Source organism: Astatotilapia calliptera, chromosome 22 (assembly GCF_964374335.1).
Source record: "Astatotilapia calliptera chromosome 22, fAstCal68.1, whole genome shotgun sequence".
Lineage (NCBI taxonomy): Eukaryota > Metazoa > Chordata > Actinopteri > Cichliformes > Cichlidae > Astatotilapia > Astatotilapia calliptera.
Genome location: NC_137442.1, coordinates 34260402 through 34282042, shown reverse-complemented (window position 1 = coordinate 34282042; position 21641 = coordinate 34260402). Strand labels below are relative to the sequence as shown.

Sequence of the window (21641 nt, the reverse complement as noted above, 5' to 3'; positions counted from 1 at the left end):
AACATTGCAAGTGACCAATCACATTGTTGTGACGTCTCCCGTTTGTGCCTTTGAAAAATACCTCCTTAAAAAAATCGACTTCACTTGCGAGAAGAGAAACCGCTTCTGTCCACCAATCCAGGAACTTGAATTCTTTGAATTTCAGGATACTTTTCTTTAATAAACGGTAAGCATTATACATATTGTCCTTACAGAGGTAGGTTCTCTTCTCGCAAGTGAAGTCGATTTTTTGAAGGCGTTTGTTTTTTTTGAGGTCGCGGATGATGTCAGGAGAAGGTGATTGGTCACTTGCAATGTTGAATCTGGAACAACATTATTTATGATGACGAGGGAACAACACCAACACGAGGATATCAGATCGTCCATTGAAGACCACAGGTTTGGTTGTCCCTAGAGAATGTTTTAAAGGCTTCAGCTGATTTCAAAAATTTTATACACTGTAGGAATATTAATCCCAGGGTATTATTTGATACTATGAACCACATTGTTTCTCCTTTAGCTCAGCTTGTTTTGATAGTCTTGGATGATGACTGTAATCTATGTCTCAGTCACTGTGTAAAATAAGGTAATGGGCTTGAGATATCCAAAATATTCTAAAGGTCTCCTTACAAATATGGCCTTCAGTGCCCTGAGCTATTTACCACATTCTCTCCAATTACATCAAATGACTTACAATAATGGACAAAATAAAACCGTCATCATCTTTGTTAGAGTTTTTATGTCTTTCTGTCCTGTTTGGGGCTCTTACAACCATTGGTCCTTCAGTGTTAACTATCACTGAGACTGTCCCAGAAAGAGCTGAGGAGAGTCCCAGATGAGGGCTCACTCAGCAGCCGCGGAGCAGAAGCCAGGGGGAGTTGCAGTGACGCGCCCGTGAGCTCCGCCGGCAGCCAGCTGCGCCTGAGTGACCGAGCCCCAGGCCGAGAGGCCGGGGGCACCCCACCTCCGAAGTGGCCCGAGCGAGCCCCAGGCTCCAGGCCCCGATAAGCGGCCGCCAAGGAGTGAGCCGGTGTGTACCTGGACGCCCATCCCCGGACACAAAGAACCACCAACGCACCGATGTCTGAGGGAGTCCGCCACTGGCAGGGGAAGTGGTGGTGGAGGGAGATAGGCCTCCAAACCTTGGAGGGCCTGAGATGTCCCCAGAGAGGTGGCGCCTGACATCCAACCTGACATATAGACACAGACATACAGGCACACACAGATACAAACATCCATTCCCACCCTCATGCTCTCATATGCACTTACTCCACACTCAACCAACGTGGAGACAGACATAAAGAGACGCTGTAAACACGATCACACTCCCCAAGCGTACTGTACAAACCGGGTCTAGGTACCCTTGCCCCTGGAGGGGGGAACTGCACCCAGACCCAGGTGGTGTTACCCTTTTCCCTGCGGTGGGGGGAGGCAGACCACCCCGACTCCGCAGCAGCAGGAAGGCCCCACACTCCAGACCGCAGTCAACGGCCAACTACTCCTCCTAGCCCCCCCGCTCCAGCAGGTCGCAGAGAATGGGGGTGAGAGAAGACTCCAAACCTCCCTCCACCCGCTCATTGTAGTGTTGATGCATGTGTGTTCTAAGGTGCATTTAAAACCCAGGAGGGCATGGAGCTACCTGCCAGAGAGCAGCAGGTAAGCGCATGGTCCCTCCTGCTAGCCCTCAATGTCTACGTGTATTTAAAATTGAGAGGTAGGCAACGATGCCAGGGGTGAGGTGTACACCCTGATGGTACTTTGGATTCCGTGTATCGTGCCCACCCCCAAGATCCTATATGTATGTGTAATGAGAGTGTGAGTAATGTGAATGTCTAAGTTGTGGGATAAAATTGAGGCAGAGGCAGCCAGAAGGGGACGGGGGGGGGGGGGGGGGGGGGTAGCCTCCTCTGCACCCTGGTGACATACCCCTACTCCAAGGTCCTGCATGTGTGGGTGGTTGTGGTGGAGCGGGAAGAGGGAGGCAGCTGGAGATGGGGAGGGAAGGAAGGGAGGGGCATAAATAAGTGACATAATACTCAGTACTTACTTTTAAAAGTTTACTCTTCGGCCGGCCCGCATCAGCCGTCTGCCGTATTTTTTGGCAAAATTATCATCACCCACCGCGCTATGAATTGTGCGCTGTATGGGACCACGAAGTGTACACCGGACCACACTTCAAATTTGGGAAATTCGACAGCGCATTTCTCGACCACATTTGGAAAACACTTTGGTCTCCAAATGTGCACTACGAAGCGTGTGGTCGCTGGATTGGGACACAGCCAAGGATTAAGTTCCTGATTATTCAACACGTCTCTTATTTTATGTTCCAGGAATGATCTAGATAAATAGATAAATAAAAAATATTTCCTTCAGTGTAAAAAAAAAAAAAAACAGCTCTTAACCCTCTGGGGTCGCCGGACGCGCCGGCCCGTCAAAATCACATGACCAATTTAAGATGACACAGCTACAAGATGCAGCGATTCAGAGTCTCCATTTCAACTTGGGTCGAAAGTGCGAACTTCAAACTACATACCAGTTTTTGAATTGTGTCGATGGGCCACGTAAAACAGAGTTATGATAAAAAATACACCCGATGTTTTTTTCTGAACAAAACACTGGTGTTTACAGCGGGATGAATGGTAAAAACAGTGTTTTCTACAGACAGCGGTAGCAAACACTTTCGCTTTGCAAGTGAAAAAAGAAAAAGAAAAAACACCCCGTCCCTATTGGTGTTACAGTTTACCATGTCAGCCAATCAAAATAATGATAAGGCAACATGTGGCACTTGGTTGTTTAGGGAGAAGGGGAAGTTTTTAGGAGTGACACCCGCGACGGAAAGCGGGCGAGCGAAAGAAAGAGGGAGAGCGAGTTTTCATATGTGAGACATTAGTGACGTTTAGCGTGTTTGGAGGCTGTAGTGTTATTGTTTTGTATTGTGTGTCAGTTATACTGCTGAATTTCACATTTTCTCCAAAAAAAGCTGTCAAAGGCAGATTCCAGTGTAAACGCTGTTCCCACATGGAAAACTGGACTGATGCACCTTCTGCTGTTAGACCTGCAGGGTTTAGGCCTTTGGTGTTCTTCTCTGTCTTATACTGAACACAAACTAAATTTTTTGGGCTGGCACAAATAATTTGTGTGCCTTCTTATTTGATGCAGCACACCTGATTGTTCTGTAAATAGAAATAAATGGTTATATAAAAAACACCTGAGGCCTTGGCTGCATTCTTAGGTAAATAGTACCATATAACTTTGTTGTTTGCAAAACTTGTGCATAATTTTTAGAAATATACAATTTCTATTTGCATTTCAAGTTATGAAAATGATTCGTTAAACATGTTTGTGGGTTTTACAATAAGAAATATAACTTTTTTCTACTTGGATTTTGAATTTTTTGTCTTAATTTAGATCAACTGTGCTAATATAGTATACTAAAATGAAAAAATAACTCAAATTTCAGATATTTGTGGTTGTGCTGAAAATAATGGTACCAAACAAGGCAAGAAAAACATATTTTAAACGTGAAATATAGAGGTAAAATCAAAAGTAGTCAAAAACGGTCAATTATACCCAGGACCCCAGAGGGTTAATGAGCTTGGAAAATAAGTCTACATCTTAAAAAATGGCAGCAGTGTAAAGGCTAGATGAAAACAGGCCAGAAGTTGTAGAACACTGTTTCAGAGGAAGCGATGGGGATTGTTTTGATGTATATTTATTTTAGATTTGACTACGTTCTGTACGTACTGCTTGTCTTGCTTGCTTGCCCCTGACAAAATACCACTACTTCACATTGTCATTGAACTGAAAACTAATTTCTTTCATCCTAAAACTGTATACAAGATAAGACAAGGATAAATAAATGAAAAATTCCTGCCTTGGAGTGATTCAAGTCATAATGTCCGACAGAAGTTTCTTTGTCTCACTCGGTAAATTTTATTCATCCTCCACCTCCCTCCCATGTGGTGTACCTCAAGGATCCATCCCCGGGCCTCTTGTTTTTAGCATTTATTTACTTCCGTTTTGCCTTAGTTTTAAAAAACACAATGTCTCATTTCATTTTATGCAGATGACTGTCAGATTTATCTGCCCCTGAAACACAATGACCCTTACTCCCAGAGGCCTATTTTAGAATGTTTTAAGGATATCAGAGCAGGGCTGTCTCTGAATTTTTGAAATTTTAATGAAAACAAAACTGAGGTCATTATATTTGGGCCAAGTGGCCCTGGTGTCCCACCATCTGATTTGGGTCCTTTCACATCCTCCATCAAACCAGTTCTTACTTGGAGTGAAAATTGACACAACTCCTAAAATAAACAAACCAATAAATACAGTGGTGAGAAATAGCTTTTTTCAGCTGACGCAGCTCTCTAAACTCAAACCTTTTATCTCTTTTTGTGTTCCTTCCTCTTTACACTGGTTACCTGTCCAATTTAGAATTTGTTTTTAAATGTTATTGTTTGCTTTTAAAGTTTTAAATGGCTTGGCTCCTACTTACCTGGCAGACCTTCTACACATATACACTCCACAAAGGTCTCTCAGATCAACTGACCAGTCACTCTTAGCTGTCCCCAGTGTTGGGAAGGTTACTATTAAAATGTATTCCACTACAGATTACAGAATACATGCCCCAAAATGTATTTTGTAACGTATTCCATTACGTTACCCAATGAGAGTAACGTATTCTGAATACTTTGGATTACTTAATATATTACCATGCTTTTTACAACTACATGAATGTGATTTATTACTATTACTGAAGGTCCGCGGCTCCGAACCATAGTAAAGGGACCTCTGTCCAATACGTCGGGTTCGTGTCGGGCTCGTAACTGAAAACTAGCCTTACTTTGTTGTCTAGGTCAAGTTTGCTTGCGAGAGACAGAGAGAGGCGTTGAAAGACTGCTCCAACGGAGCTTATTGTTTCAGAGGAAAACAGGAACACAGTGTACAGTCGAGTCTTAATAGTTTACTTACAACTGGGCTCGTCAGGCTCTCTGTTTGGCTGCAGTGGTTATTATTATATTTACATGCTTCCAGCTCCCGTTTCTGCTCGATGACAACTCGTACTTTTCCACTCTCTTCTCCCTCCTCGCGCTCACAGACACATAACGGGTATGGCAGTCCATTCTCCCTGCAGCAGGGACTACACTGCCCATGAGGCTACAGTCTTTAGGGCTATGCCTGTAGCATTCTGCCTATTAGCTTAGCACAACAACAACAACAACAAAAAGTAGTGATGTGTGGATCGATCCTGAAATATCGATTCCTCCGATACCAATCATTTATGTTCTAGAATCGATTCTCACATTAAAATATCGATATTTTTGTAATTTAGAGTAAATTTGTAGTTTATCATTAACAGGAACACAGTGGAAAGAAACTATAACATTCGGATTGTCAACATTCAAAGGAACTACTTCCTCTTCCGCCTTTCATAGTCATGTGTGAAATACGGCTGTATAAATGTCTCACAGCCCGTTGGCGTGCGCACTCACAACAATGGCTGAGCGTAATTGCAGTCATGTGCGGACTTATTTTACCTCCACAAACAGCTGAGACGTGGCTTGCGATAGATGTGGCAAAAAAGTGCTCCAAGACTGAGGTGTTGTGGCCATACTAGGGAGACATTCAAAAGGGCTTTTTTTTTTTTGGGGGGGGGGGGGGGGGGGTAAATACATTTTACAGGGTTTATTTATTGGATAAAATATGTTAAATGTCACCATTATTATTATATCATGTTTAATCCGAGTAGTGAAAGACCGCGGGGGTTTGAAGACGATGTGTCGGTCGGCTCAGACATTTGAAGTTTACACAGCTACATTCTCACCAGAAAATATGTTAGTTTTTTTGTGACCCAGAAAGAGAAATAAAAGTAATATTAAAACTAAGTCGCTGCCGCCATTGTTGGAAACATTATTGCACTATGAATTCTGCGATATGGTTTTTCAATTTTGTTGTCCGGGTGGAAAATTGGGAGAAATTCGGGAGAATGGTGGCTCCAGGAGATTTTCAGGAGGGGCACTGAATTTCAGTATTCTCCCGGAAACATCGGGAGGGTTGGCATGTATTGTTGTGGCAAAATCACTAACCTTGTCAAACACCTAAGGGTAAATCATATCACAGAATATGATGAGCGTATGTTGAGGCAAACGAAGAGGAGGAGAAGGACAAGTGCTGCTAGGGCGAGACAGACGTCTCTCACGGAGTACTTTAGTGCTGCAGGAAGGCAAGGTGTTCAAATAGCGCACAACTTCAGTTTTTTAATTTCTATATGATGAACTCTGCATTATTAAGTGATAAGAACAAGTAATCTGATGTCCTGTAATCATTATGATGCTATAATTTGAGATACAATAAATAAAACAAGTTTTTGTGCAAAGTATCGGTATCGGATCAGTATCGTCGATATCACCCTAAATATTTGATACTTGGTATCGGATCGGAAAGAAAATCAGTGGTGTCGCACATCACTAACAAAAAGGCGCTCTCTCACCCAGGAAACAAACAGTTGCAGAGAGAGCGCGCATCACCCTGTAACCATGGAAACCGTGATGCTGCCACCTGGAACAACAGAACGTAGCTGTCAAACAAAACCCAAACAGTCCTGACCCGCCAGAATATGAAACAGGAAAATACCGCCGTGTAATCCATTTATTTCAAAAAAGTAACTGTATTCTAAATACCACCTTTTTAAACGGTAACTGTAACGGAATACAGTTACTCATATTTTGTATTTTTTAATACGTAACGGCGGTACATGTATTCCATTACTCCCCAACACTGGCTGTTCCCATGTTAAGACTGAAACACCAGGGGGCTGAGCATTTGCTGTTGTGGCCCACAAATTATGGAATAAGTTGCCCCTCCATATTAGGCTGGAGAGGCAACCTGAGATTTTTAAATCACTTTTAAAAACATACCTTTTCTCCAAGGCATTTTAGGAGTCAGCTTCTAGTCAGTATTAGTCAGTTTTTGGTCATGTTAAATCTTCTTTATTTTGTTAATTTTATTTATTGGATATTTTATTGTCTATTTTATTCATGTTTTACTATTTGATTTATTTTTAACTTTTATCATTGTCTTTGGAAAGTACTTTGGGGTGGCTGTGGTAGAGCAGATCAGCTACTGACTGAAAGGTTGGTAGTTCGATCCTTGGCTTCCCCAGTCTGCATGCCAAGTGTCTTTGGGCAAGATACTAACCCCAAGTTGCTCTCCGATGCGTCCATCAGAGTGTGAATGCTTAGATTGCACTTAAGTATAGAAGAAAGTGCTTGTATGAGTGAGGCATGTTGTATACAGCGCTTTGAGTACTCCGGGAGAGTAGAAAAGCATTATATAAGAATCAGTCCATCAACCATGTTGTTTTTAAAGTGCTCTATAAATAAAGTTGGATTGGATACCTCCACACACCTTGTTTAATCATGCACCTGTTCCTGATGCCCTCATTGTGATCTCTTGTTAAGGGAATGGCAGCTCTTCAGTCTTTGCTAGATTGTTGTCTTGCAATATTTAGTGAAACCTGGCTCCAAGCCTTGATTTATTGTTTCCACTTACCTGTGAGGGAGATATTTACCTGTGTTTTCCCTGTCCTCGGGTTTGTCATGGAGTGATCCCGACAAGTTCAGCTGAGTTGATGAATAATTTTTAATTTTAGTAAACAATAGCATAAATGCATGAATGCAAACTGTCTGTTTTCTTTTTCTATTGTTGTTGTTTTAAAGTATTAGCTTTAATATATTTAATCAATTTTTAGGGTAAAGTGTGTATGATTGTGCTTCTCTGTAGAACTGAATCACCAGGCCAGATTATTCAGGCAATCTATAAACATAAATTCAGTAGTTGAGGTGGTTTAGGGGCTACTGCCACTGAGATATCAATATCAGTGGTGCCCCAGTGGTAATGGTGAGATGGCTTGGTGTGTGTGTGTGTGTGTGTGTGTGTGTGTGTGTGTGTGTGTGTGTGTGTGTGTGTAGGAAGCAGATAAACAGAGCAGCCTGGGGGCAGGTTGCGAAAGGTGGGGGGGGGAAGCTTTGTAATATCAGAGCACATCCTACTGTCCTCAAGTGCAGCTTAACATATTTGCATCTTGGTCATGCTTTGAAGATTCCAGGATTTCTCTGGATCTGGACATTAAGCAGGATTTTTAATTCTTTACTATCAGACAGTCTAGTGTGTACTTGTTTAAGTGGTCTGTGCATGCATGGGTGGATGCATTGCACTATATGTGCACTATAAAGTATTATTGATGAGTCAGTAATGAAGTCTGTTTTGCGTCATTATTTTTCCTTTTTTACTGTGTATAGGTATACAGCATGTATACTTTAGGGGAGTTGGAGCATTGTATTTGTTTACCATATCTGTGCAGAATATAGTAATGACAAAGATTTAGCAATTGAGTAATTAGAATGATTAAGTAGTGAAAGACTCATCTTGTACCATTACAATGACAAATCTATAATTTTGAGCAAAAAGCAAAATTTAAGTACCTTCATGAGTAGTTTAAAAAAAAAATCAAAGCACTAAAATGAAGAATGTTACCACCATGCAGAAAATGTTAATTATGCCACTTCAGAGGAGCTTCTGAAAGGATAAGGAAAGCTGCATAAATTTAGCTGTAATCCAGGCAGGCAGAACTCATTTGCAGGGATGGTCTTATCTGGGCACTGCAGCTTTCTCACAAAATTAACCTTGGATATTTGGGCCCAATTCAGCTAGCGTTTGATTCCCCTCTCTCTCTCTCTTTCTCTCTCTCTTTCTCCCCCCCCACCCCTCCCTTCACTCACACACGTTGCCTGCATACAACCCCTCACCCTATAAGCCATTACAATCCCTTCCCCTCTGTTTGTCTATCTCAGGGTTTTATGTGTTGAGTTTATCATTACAGTTGAAGCAGCAATGAAAGAAAACAAGAAGAACGAGAGAGATAGAGAGAGATGGCTAGATGGATAGATAGCTGTAATAGTAAATTTGCATTTGTATACCACTATTATGGCTCTCCATTTCTGACCAAATTTTTTGTCATTCTGTTTTGTTTTTTCTTGGGGTTTTTTGTTTTTTAAATATCATTCTGCCTAATGCTGGAAATACACTGGGTTACAAGGCTGTGTTTCATTCATTTCAGGGAATCAGGCCATCACCAGGCTGGTGCTGGCAAAGGTGATGGGACACCTTAGGAAGCTTGGCTGATGGCCAACAGCAACACAAAAAACTGGACCTCTCCTGGCATGGCAGGAAGCTTACAGTGATGTAGATCGGACCCCACTGGTAGCTAGAAGAGAAGAATAGAATAGAATAGAATTATCCTTTAATTGTTCCACAAGGGGAAATTTGGTTGTAACAGCAGCATGAAAAACACATATACAAACAAACAGTACACAGGACACAGAACAGAAACATAGATAATCTTTTTACATATTTACATCAAGGATAATAGTTACCAAAAACAGAGTACTGTACAGTTATTGAAATTAAATAAAATTAAATACAGATAAGAGGCAAACCCAGGTTATAGTGTGAATCGGTTGATAAAATAGTGCCAAGTTACAGCGCTGATGTAAACATCTGTGTTTGTTGGGAGCAGTTTTGATTGTACAGTCTGACAGCTGCAGGGAGGAAGGACCTGCGGAAACACTCCTTCATGCATCTAGGTTGCATCCCATCCCAGAACAGAGCTGGCCTTCCTAATGAGTTTATCCAACCTCTTCCTCTCAGCTGCCGATAAACTACTGCTCCAACATACAACACTGTAAAAAATGACAGAGTCATAGAAGGTCTTTAAAAGCGCTCCCTGGACTCCAAATGACCTCAGCCGCCTCAGCAGGTAGAGTCTGCTCTGACCCTTCCTGTAAAGAGCATCAGTGTTGTGGCTCCAGTCCAGTTTATTATTCAGGTGAACACCCAGGTACCTATAAGAGTCCACTATCTCAATGTCCACTCCCTGGATGTTCACCGCAGTCAGTGTGGTGGGTCTGCGTCTCCGGAAGTCCACCACCAACTCCTTGGTTTTCCCGGCGTTGATCAGCAGGTGGTTCTGCTGACACCAGTCAACAAAGTCCAGAGTCCACTGTCTGTGCTCTGAGTCGTTGTTACAGGAAAAATGATTCTATGTTTCTTTACCTTCTTTTAAATGTACAAAGATGCCTTTCGTCTGCCCTTTGCCTATGGTTAGATTAGTTTAGAATTATCTTTTTAGACTTTCCCAGCAAAGACATCTTGTTTCTGGGACATATTGTTTTAGATTGTTTTATCTTCCCTAGCTCTCTGCTGACGAGACTAGCACCATATATGGAGTTGTTTTATTTTATCTGTTTATTATTTGTTATCCTGTTCTCACTGTCTCTGTGCTCTGTGCCTATAAAAATTACCAAGCCACTGTGCATGGTGTGAGTTGTTCTTAGCAGCTCACCCGTGTACACGTTTGATAAAGAAAGTAACTTTGTCTCATTGTGTCTTTATTTCTCCTGGGTTTTTTACAGAGTTTTCCCCCAACATTTCTTGGTCCTTCGGAGCCGGAGCGCCTCCATCGTGTCCCATCTCCGTGACCAGTCCACGTTGCTCGCCTGTCGACAGCTCACATACTAGGTGTGTGATAAAAGACCAAGAGCGTTAAATTCGAGTCTTGGCCAACGTTCTTAGAAAGCGACCCGCGGTGGTGGGGCCCGATCGAGGTGGACCAGACCCGGCGACACTGACCAGGTAGATACAGACACACTGGCACAATCTTGCGTAAAAGCGCATTTTGAATTCAGGGAATTTAAAATAGCGGAAGTAGCTCGTCGACTGGTAGCTTTGGAAGCTCGTCGACTGGTAGCGTAGCTCGTCGACTGGAAGCTTTGGAAGCTCGTCGACTGGTAGCTTTGGAGCTCTGGGTAGCTCCCCCAGCTGGGTCTAGACTGGGTCTAGGGAGTAAGTAGCTCTGGGAGCTCCCCTTATTATAAGGGTTCCGGTCGCGCGCGTCGAAGCTGTGAATGTGAATGTGTGTGTGTGTATTGTTTTAATTAACGGAGCAAGCTGAATTTTCACGGTCCAATAAGAGACTGAGCTGCTCCTACTGTGTTTTTCTTTCACTGCTGTTCGCTGAAGTGCTGGTGGTTTGGGAAAACGGTCGAGTTCCGTCTCGTAAAGTTCACACCGCTTTTGGAAATAGTCCAAAAGTAGAAGGGCATGTGAGCATCCACTCTCATTCCTCATACCAGCGAAGGTGGATAGCAGCTGTGTTGTCAATATACTATAAATAATATAAGTACATGCATGACTAAATAAATAAATAAATAAATAAGTCAGATACACTAAATAATAAAAAATTGGAAAAATGGGGAATGAAACCTCAAAACCTGTTGCCAATAATGGACAGTATACACAAAAGTTCATTAATGACGAACAGTGGATAGAAAATAAATATCCAGGTGCAGGAAAAATCAACGCCACCTGTGCCAGTAACACGACGCTGATGAGCCTCAACTGTCGCTCCGACTACAGCTACCGAATGCCACTACAAACAAAGACTCAGTACCAGACAGGATGTGCACGGACGGCACCCAGCAGTAGAGGAACCAGAGTTTTGGCTGACTGGTACTTCCTATGTGGCAATAAGGCTTATCTGTCACTCCCTGAAGGTTGGGGGGGTTTGTGTGCCCTGGTGCAATTATCAGATCACGTCTTCTTCATGCAAAGTGTTGCACATCACCCAAGCAGCCGACAGAGACGTGAAGTGGACATCGCCTCACCCAATTCTTTCGGCATTACAGTGGACACTGGAGTGCCGGGAGAGTTTCGCATCTGGGGAGGAGGAGTGAAATTCTTACAGAGCTTGATCCCCGGCATTGGAGTTGCCGAGGTGCGGGATCATGTGGAAATCAACCGATATGCTCTGCTACGACACATCAACTTGACTAAGACCCTGGGAACCGCCTTAGCAGGAGAACAGCAGGCCATCAGAACGATGGTGCTGCAGAACAGACTGACACTAGACCTGCTAACAGCATCACAAGGAGGAGTTTGCAAGCTGATCGGGGAAACATGTTGCACTTTTATCCCTGATGGATACGAAACTGGAGGAGACATTTATGAAGCTTTGCAGAATTTGACCGCTCTGCAAAAATATGTCACTGACCACACACCTGGAGCAGCTACAGACAAGGCTGGCTGGACTGGCTGTTCAGCGGTTCATGGCTGGCTGCTGTAGCAAAGCCATTTTTCCTTCTAGGTCTCATCATGATAGCACTGCTCATATTAGTGTTGTGTGTGTTGCCATGCCTAAGAGTAATGATTTCAAAGATGATAACAACTACAATGACTGCTTATGTTGCCGTGCCTGAAGAAGACCAGCATCCCGTTGCAATTCTGTTAGAGGAGAACTTGTAATAACTGCTAATAAATGACGTGGTGATTAAAAATGACTTGTCAAGTGATCATGCACTGATTAACACATTAGTAGTTTATGCAGGTACAATATAAGGTTTTCATCCTTTTATTTTTTGAAGTTCTCATCCTTTTATTTTTTGAAGTTTTCATTTTAAATATAAAGTTTTCATCCTTTATTTGTTGTAGTTTTCATTTTAAATATAAGGTTTTCATCATTTTAAATATAAGGTTTTCATTCTTTTATTTTTTGTAGTTTTCGTTTTAAATATAAGGTTTTTATCCTTTATTTTTTGTAGTTTAGTTTTATTATTTTTTCTTGTTTATTCCACTTGTTATTTCATTTATGATTTTCTTTTTTCTTTTTATTATTTTATTTTGTTTTATTCTTTAGACCAAATGACTTCCATTTCTGCTATGCTGACATTTTGAAAATTAAAAATTGCTAAAGATGCTTAATAAATAACCTTTACAGACAATTGTTGTATACATTTAAAATAAGTTAAAACAGGAGGGAATATGTTACAGGAAAAATGATTCTATGTTTCTTTACCTTCTTTTAAATGTACAAAGATGCCTTTCGTCTGCCCTTTGCCTATGGTTAGATTAGTTTAGAATTATCTTTTTAGACTTTCCCAGCAAAGACATCTTGTTTCTGGGACATATTGTTTTAGATTGTTTTATCTTCCCTAGCTCTCTGCTGACGAGACTAGCACCATATATGGAGTTGTTTTATTTTATCTGTTTATTATTTGTTATCCTGTTCTCACTGTCTCTGTGCTCTGTGCCTATAAAAATTACCAAGCCACTGTGCATGGTGTGAGTTGTTCTTAGCAGCTCACCCGTGTACACGTTTGATAAAGAAAGTAACTTTGTCTCTGTCACGGCGACGGATGGCCGGTACTGAATAGGACCCAGGTGCAGGAACCCAGAGCGGAGACGGTAGTTGATTTAATAGTTTATTACGGTTAAGTGCAAGGGGAACAACAAAAAAAAGGGAAATGTGGCAAAGACAGAAAATGACGAGACGTGGAGCCTTGGTGTGGCGTGCCCAGGGGAACGTGGCTAGGGCGAGGGAACGAGGCCTGAGAAGTGGAACGGAGCTGAGTGGGGAACAGTCACACTGAGGGGAGAGGATATAGAAGTTAGGCAGGTAGTGAAGGCAGCTCAGAAGTGGCCAGTATAAGAGCAGCAATTCTTACTTTGCAGTTAGGGACCTGGAGTGTTTGAGAGGGGGATGATGAAGATCCAGGGAGGCTGAGTGGCGTGGAAAGGCTGACCTGAGATCCGGGGCTCCAGATGGAGTGTGATGGCAGGAGGGCAGGCAGGTGAGGCACAGAGGGATTTCCAAAATGATCACTAGGTATTCCGAGTCCGGAGGTGGAGTGAGCCAGGGTGGGTACAGCGACTGTAGCACAAAAGAGTCTTAGTTAGTAAGATGAATCACAGCGAGAACTTGAAACACAAGACCTGTTACCAACATGGGTTGATGACGAACTGGCAGTGAGTGAACATCGATGTGTGGTTTAAATCCCTCTGGCTTGATAGCCTGCAATAGGCTCCAGGTGTGCAGGAGCTGGCCCTGCCCAGGGGCGGATCCCAGGTCAGTTCAGGAGCCTAATGGAAACTCCAGCCACCCACCGTAGACCATGACAGTCTCATTGTGTCTTTATTTCTCCTGGGTTTTTTACAGAGTTTTCCCCCAACAGTCGTCCTCACCTGTGATGAGGCCGACTATGGCAGAGTCGTCAGAGAACTTCTGTAGGTGGCAGCGTGGGGAGTTGATGGAGAAGTCTGCAGTGTAGAGGGTGAAGAGGAACGGTGCCAGCACAGTTCCCTGTGGGGCCCCCGTACTGCAGACCAGCGACACAGCCCTGTGTCCTCACATACTGTGGGCGGCCTGTGAGGTAGTCCAGTATCCACTGTGACATGTGGTGGTCCACTCCTGATAGCTTCCAGCTTGTCCCTCAGAAGTCGTGGCTGGATGGTGTTGAAAGCACTGGAGAAATCAAAGAACAGGATCTTCACAGTGCTTCCAGGCTTCTCCAGGTGAGTCAGAGCTCGGTGGAGGAGATAGATGATGGCGTCCTCCACCCCAATGCCAGGCTGGTAAGCAAACTGCAGCGGATCCAATGAAGACCTCACCAGGGGGCGCAGATGGTTTAGAACCAACCTCTCGAGGGTCTTCATCAGATGTGATGTCAGGGCTACCGGCCTGTAGCTGCTGAGGTCCTTGGGATGGGAGGTCTTTGGTGCCGGTACCACACAGGAGGTCTTCCACAGCTGTGGTACTTTCCCCAGTGACAGGCTCAGGTTGAACAGATATCCTAGGATGCCACACAGTTCATCTGCGCAGCACCTCAGGAACCTGGAGCTGATGTCATCTGGACCCTTCCGCACCTTGATCATGCGAAGCTCGTTCCTCACTTGAAGTGCAAAGATAGAAAGAGAGGATTTTGGGGGAGGGGGGTGTATGTTGGAGTCCACAGAAGCCGAGGGTGGGCGTGATGACTGGGAGCTGAGAGGTGTGAAGTCCTGAGATGAAGGACAGGCAGTCCCTAAAGATGAGGGAGATTGCAGCAGGGGGGACAATGCTGGGGGAGGGGTGGGTGGTTGATCAAACCTATTCAAATATTTATTTAGGTCATTCACCCACCCCAAGTCTCCTGCAGCCTGGGGGGTTGGTTTTTATCCTGAAATTGTCTTCAGGCTGTTCCAAACCCCTCTGATGTTGTCCTGTTGCAGCTGCTCTTCCACCTTCCTGCTGTAGTTTTCCTTCCCCTGCCTTATCTTCCATTTCAGCTTCTTCTGGACAGCTCTCAGCTCCTGTTTGTCTCCAGATCTAAAGACTCTTAATTTCAGGATTTATCCATGGCTTGTTGTTAGAAAAACACTGTACCTTTATGATGGGTACGGTGTTGTACACACAGAAGTTCATGTAATCCGTAATGCAGTCTGTCATAATGACGTGTGTAAACTCTTGCGGTAGATAGTACGGTCTCATGCTATGCCACAGTGTCCTTACAGCTTAGCATCTCTTTGATAGATAAATGCCCAGCGTTACACCATCTATCGTTCACAAACACAGCCAAATCCCCTCCTCTCGTCTTACCACTCTCCGTTGTTCTGTCGGCCCGGATCAGATGGAAACCGTCTATGTTTGCGTGTGAGTCTGGAGTTAGCGCGGTTAGCCACAACTCTGTGAAGCACATCACGCTGCACTCCCTGTAGCTCCTCTGATGTTGGGTTAGAGCCGCCAGTTCATCCACTTTATTGGGGAGAGATCTCACGTTCCCCATAATGACAGATGGAATCGCTGGCCGGTACCTCCTAACCATACCTTACTGCGATGCCCGATCCCGGCCCGAGTGCTGCGTTTCTTCCTCCTCACCTCGCGGGGGATGTTGGCTCGCTCGGCGGTAGGCAGAACAGCAGAGGCCCCGAGGGCTAACAGCTGATCCCTGCTGTAAACAATGGGAGGTCGGACCTACACGCGCTCTCCGGACATGATTGTCCATAAAATTCTGAGCTCGATTGTAGACTAGAACAGTCCACAATATTAAAACAAGAACACGAAATGAAATAACAACAGAGAAAGAGAAAAAAGGACGCGGTCAGGTCGGAGCTGCTGATACTCGCTGCCAGCTTGGAGTGGCACCGGAAACAAAGCTCAGCAGGTGTTTACAATGGAGAGGGAGAATGGATTCTTGAAGTGGCCAATGTCAGCAGAGGAGGCAAAGTCCCGAGTCACTGAGCTGTGGAGTGATAGGATAGGCTGGGCTTCAGGTAGGCTCATACACTCAGCCAAACTTGGACCCACAGGTACCCCTGGAGGCTTAGGCTGTGTAGGACCCTCTAGAGGCTGGGGCAACACAGGGTACAGAGATCCCAATGGACACTTGGGCTGGTGCTGCACAGTCCTATTGAGGGCTCATGTTACCCTGGGCTACACAAGACACAGATTCTTCTAGCTGGGGCTGTGCAAGGCACACAGACCACATGGACTCAGGATGCACAGGATCCTTGGGATGCACTGAATTATCTAGCACAGGTTGTTCAAAATTAGTCAGCACAAGTTCATCAAGATTCACAAGGGTAACCAGCTGAGGCGCAGTCTGTGAAGCGGTCTAACCAGATTAATATGGAGCTGACAAAGTCTGGATAGAAAAAAATTGAGCCATTCCATTCATGTCACTGTAACCTTAGCTTGAGAAGCAGCTGGCAAGCAGGTCTGCAGCAGTAGTGAAGAGGGAGGTGGCTTGTTGCTGCAACAGTGAAGTCACAGGAAGTTCGGGTGGATATCTTGAGTCAAATGAGTGGTGAGGCTCTGCTCTGGAATTGTCCTTTCATGTAAATACATGAGGAAAAAAGCCTCTAAAAGAATTGGGTACTGAAGCAGTTAAGGGTGTTTCTCAATAATTTCTTCTATGCCTGAAAGTCTCATATAACCTTAATAAACCTAAAAATAAATAACTAGCTAACAAGAGAAATATATACAAAACAAGAGGAATATATACAAAACAAAATAGGAGAAAGGCACACATTGGAGAACAAAATTGTTGCAATGTGCTTGGAGGTAGTGCAAAGAAAAGGCTAAGAACAGAGGTAAACAGACACTAAATATACACGTACAAGGTAATGTTATGACCCAGTGATGTGTTTGTTGGTATGGTGCATCCCACCGGAGGATGGTTGGTGGTATTTTCCCTTTTCTTTCTTTCTCCCTCTCCTAGAAGGTGGACACCTAGGCGTGGCTGCTAAGTATCCGGGTGGAGTCTTTACCTATCCTCGGACTGGATAATTGATGGACCACCTCCAGTACTTAACGTCCGGATGACAGACACCTGGCAGTGCTTTTGGGGAACCCCGTTGACTCGATCACGGAGTGGTGTGTGTTGTTATTGTAGTGCAGGCTGGAGTATTCACGTGTACCTCTAGCCTTGCCATGTAAATAATTGTAAATAGGTTAACAAGTGGCGGTCACTTTTTTTTTTGTACCTTTGCTGTATAACTTTCACTGTCGCAGCCTAGTAGGCGTGAGAAGCCGTTTCTTTTGTTGAACAAGTTTTCTCCTGTTTTTCGTTAGGTAATTAGGTAAGAGACTTGTCTTTTGTTTTTGTTTTTCTTTTTTTCTAGGGAAGTGTAGGGAGTGGGTTTTAGGGGGTTTTGTTTATTGTTTTGGCATTGCTCACTGCCGATGAAAATAAATGGCTGCTTAAATACTTGACAAAGGTGTCTTTGTTGGGGTTTGTGCGTGGGTGGGAAGTGAGTGGGGCAAAACTTTTGTTGCGTTTGATTGCTTGCCGGGACCAGAACGTAACATATTGGGGGCTCGTCCCTTTGGTGGTTCTTTTTGTGGCTTGTTTTCTTGGTTGGCGGTTTTTTCTTGTGTGGGGGGTGTGTGTGTGTGTGTTAGGATGGAGTTTAAGTTGGAGGACTTCACTCTGAGCCCGTCTGCGGAGAAGTTGGACAGGTGTAAAAAGGCTGACCTCTTGCTTGTTGCTGAATTCTTTGATGTGACTGTGCCGTTGACTGCGAAGAAGAAAGAGCTTAGGGAGCTCCTGTGTGTCCAGTTGACGGACAGGGGGTTGTTTGGTGAGCCGGGTCCTGCAGGGGGGGTTGAGCTGGGGGCTGTTGCTGGTGTTTCTGCCCCACTGAAAAATCTCCCTTTTCCACCTAGCCCTTCTGTGGAGGAGCTGCGGGTAACGCTGCGCATTAAGGAGGTGGAGCTAAAGAAACAGCAGTTGGAGGTGGACGCTATGCACTTGAGGATCAGGGCTCTGGAGGTAGAGAGGGGAGCCTCTGTGTCTGCCAGTCCTCCTGTACCTCGGTTAGCCCCGCAGTCACCATCCCCGCAGGTACCCTCCCCGGAGTCATCATCCCCGCAGTCGCCATCTCCGCAGCCACCGGCCCCGATGCCAGGTGGTGGCTTTGATGTGAGTAAACACATCAAAATGGTGCCGGCGTTTCGGGAAACTGAGGTGGATTCGTATTTCACAGTGTTTGAACGTATCGCAGGTGCGCTGCACTGGCCAAAGGATGTGTGGTCTCTTTTACTCCAATGTAGATTGGTGGGGAAAGCTCAAGAGGTATTCAATTCAATTCAATTCAATTTTATTTATATAGCGCCAAATCACAACATAAGTCGCCTCAAGGCGCTTCATAGATACAGAGAAAAACCCAACAATCATATGACCCCCTATGAGCAAGCACTTTGGCGACAGTGGGAAGGAAAAACTCCCTTTTAACAGGAAGAAACCTCCGGCAGAACCAGGCTCAGGGAGGGGCGGCCATCTGCTGCGACCGGTTGGGGTGAGAGAAGGAGGTATGCACCGCTCTTTCTCTGGAGGACAGTTTTGACTATGATACGGTGAAGGCTGCTGTCCTGCGCGCTTACGAGCTTGTGCCAGAGGCTTACAGGCAGAGATTTAGGGATGGGAAAAAATCCGCCAACCAGACCTATGTGGAGTTTGCCAGAGAAAAGAAAACTCTGTTTGATAAGTGGTGTCATGCTACAGAAGTAAAAACCTTGGAAGACCTGCGTGAGTTGGTGACGTTAGAAGAGTTTAAAAATCAACTACCAGACACTGTGGTAACCTACTTAAACGAACAGAAGGTTACGACTCTCGCCGCTGCTGCTATACGGGCTGATGAGTTTGTGTTGACACATAAAGTGGTGTTTTCGGCTCCTGCTCACAGTTTTCCGTCTTCCGGTGGCCCGCCCCGATGGTCTCCAAGGGGCACCCGCCGTGCCATCCCCTCATCCGTTGAGAACCGCGTGTGTTTTTTTTGCCATGAGCAGGGACACCTTATTGCGGTTTGCCCTGCTCTGAAAAGAAAAGAAATGACCAGGAAGGGTGCATCTCCTTCCCCAATAAACCTTCTACAGATAAACCCTCCTCCTTTGGGGGAGGTGATGGTACCCGAAAATGATAAAGTAGATGAGGAGTTTAAGCCATTTGTGTCAAACGGTTTTGTTTCCTTGATAGGGGAAGATCGGCGGGCTCCTGTCAGTATTTTGCGAGACACTGGTGCGAAACAGTCGCTCATTCGTGAGGGGGTTTTACCGTTTTCAGCTCAATCCTATTGTGGGGCTGATGTGTTAGCCTGGGGAGTTAGGATGTGTGTAATACGGGTTCCTTTACATTTGGTGCAGCTTTCGTCTCAGTTTTTGTCTGGTGAGGTTAAGCTTGGGGTGCGACCCCAGTTACCGGTTGCAGGTATTGACATCATTTTGGGAAACGATCTAGCTGGCTGCACAGTTTTTCCGTCGCCAGAAGTAGTTGATATACCACTTACAGATAATAGTGGTTTCGCTTGTGCCACATCAAATGCTGTTCCTTTGTTTCCTGTGTGTGCTGTGACACGTGCGCAGGCACGCAAACAGGGTGACTTGGTGGATCTTAGCGACTTTTTCTTAAGCGCTTCAGACCCACTGAGCTTGCGACCCGCCTGTGAAGGTACCCCTGTCTCTGTATCACTTCAGCCGGATGAGGAGACTATGACTCTGTCAGTAGATAAAGACAAGCTTATAGAAATCCAAAAAAATGATGAGAGCTTGTCATCTTGTTGGGCGTATGTGACAGAGCCTAAGAGTGGGAGATCTGCGTCCTACCTTATTGAGGATGGGGTGCTGATGCGCTACTGGACTCCCAGTTCTGGCTGCACCCATGAGGGAGTGCAGCAGATTGTTGTTCCGCAGTCGCTTCGTCCCCAGGTCCTAAGCTTGGCACATGACCACATTATGTCCGGTCACTTGGGAATCACAAAAACATATAACCGTGTCCTCCGTTATTTCTTTTGGCCTGGTCTCAAATCTGATGTGGTAAGATTCTGCCGCTCGTGTCACACGTGTCAGCTTGCTGGTAAACCAAATCAGGCGATTCCCGCTGCTCCGCTACAACCCATCCCGGTTGTTGGGGAACCTTTTGAACATGTCATTGTTGATTGTGTGGGTCCTCTTCCTAAGACACAGTCCGGAAATCAATACCTACTTACCATGATGTGTATTACCACTCGTTATCCGGAGGCCATTCCACTACGCTCATTAAAAACCCGTGGGATTGTGAAAGCATTAGTTAAGTTTTTTTCCACTTTCGGGTTGCCTAAACGCATCCAAACTGATCAGGGCACAAACTTTATGTCTAAAATCTTTGCCCAGGTCATGACAGAGCTCGGTGTCACTCATCACACTTCGAGCGCATACCACCCGGAGAGTCAGGGTGCATTAGAAAGGTTCCATCAAACCCTAAAAAACATGCTTCGCAAATTTTGCACGGAGTCTGGCCGTGAGTGGGATGAGGGGGTGCCACTACTGTTGTTTGCCGTCAGGGAGACATGTCAGGAGTCTTTGGGGTTCAGTCCAGCTGATTTGGTTTTTGGCCACACGGTGCGCGGTCCGTTACGTCTCCTGAAAGAGAAATTTCTCTCAGATAGTCATCGGCCGAAAGAAAATATTCTGGACTATGTTAGTTTGTTTAAGGAGAGGCTACATAATGCCTGTGCTTTGGCTCGTGACATGCTAGCAAAGGCTCAGGTTAGAATGAAAACACATTTTGATAAGAAGTCTGTAGTACGGTTGTTCCAGTCAGGTGACCGCGTGTTGGTTTTCTTGCCGGTTGTTGGTTCTTCCCTGCAAGCAAAGTTTTCCGGTCCGTATGTCATTGAGCGCAAACTAAGTGAGACGGATTATGTAGTGTTAACCCCTGATCGTAAGAGGAAAAGTCGCGTCTGTCACATCAACATGCTGAAGGAATACATTGATCGTGACCGCTCTAGTTTGGCACCTGTTGTGTCACCTATTGTGTCGGTATCCGTCTCTCAACCCTTGTATAGTCCCGGCGATGACGGGTTGGATGACAGGCACACCTCTGTTTCGGGTGCGCGTCTTGGGAACTCTGAAATCTTGGCTGACTTGGATGCCTATTTGGCGCCCCTGTCTGATCCCGCTAATTCTGATGTCCGTGAGCTCATTACAAACTACTCTGCTCTTTTCGGTGACATCCCCACTCAAACGCATGTATTAAGTCATGATATTGATGTGGGTGACCATAAGCCCATAAAGCAGCATGCATACCGGGTAAATCCCACTAAGCGGGCCATTATGCAGCAAGAAGTCCAGTATCTTCTTGACCACGGTTTTGCTTTCCCCAGTAATAGCTCTTGGAGCTCACCATCACTTCTCGTTCCAAAACCCGATCAAACTCCCCGTTTCTGTAATGATTTCCGAAAAGTAAATGCTGTTACGAAACCCGATTCGTTTCCTCTCCCACGTATGGATGATCTGGTCGATCGTGTGGGTTCGG

At 44.9% G+C, this 21641-nt stretch overlaps 2 long non-coding RNA genes across 2 annotated transcripts; one reads left to right on the top strand and one right to left on the bottom strand.

Annotated features, from left to right (window-relative positions):
• The first annotated feature begins 10051 nt into the window (after nucleotides 1-10051).
• On the top strand, nucleotides 10052-13206 carry LOC145423381 (uncharacterized). Its single transcript, XR_013904433.1, has 2 exons — nucleotides 10052-12567; nucleotides 12612-13206. It is a non-coding gene; the product is annotated as an uncharacterized LOC145423381 (long non-coding RNA).
• A 76-nt stretch (nucleotides 13207-13282) lies between these two features.
• On the bottom strand, nucleotides 13283-14727 carry LOC145423380 (uncharacterized). The gene is made up of 3 exons (XR_013904432.1): nucleotides 13818-14727; nucleotides 13539-13744; nucleotides 13283-13459 (listed from the first exon to the last, which is right to left on the bottom strand). It is a non-coding gene; the product is annotated as an uncharacterized LOC145423380 (long non-coding RNA).
• Between the last annotated feature and the right edge of the window lie 6914 nt (nucleotides 14728-21641).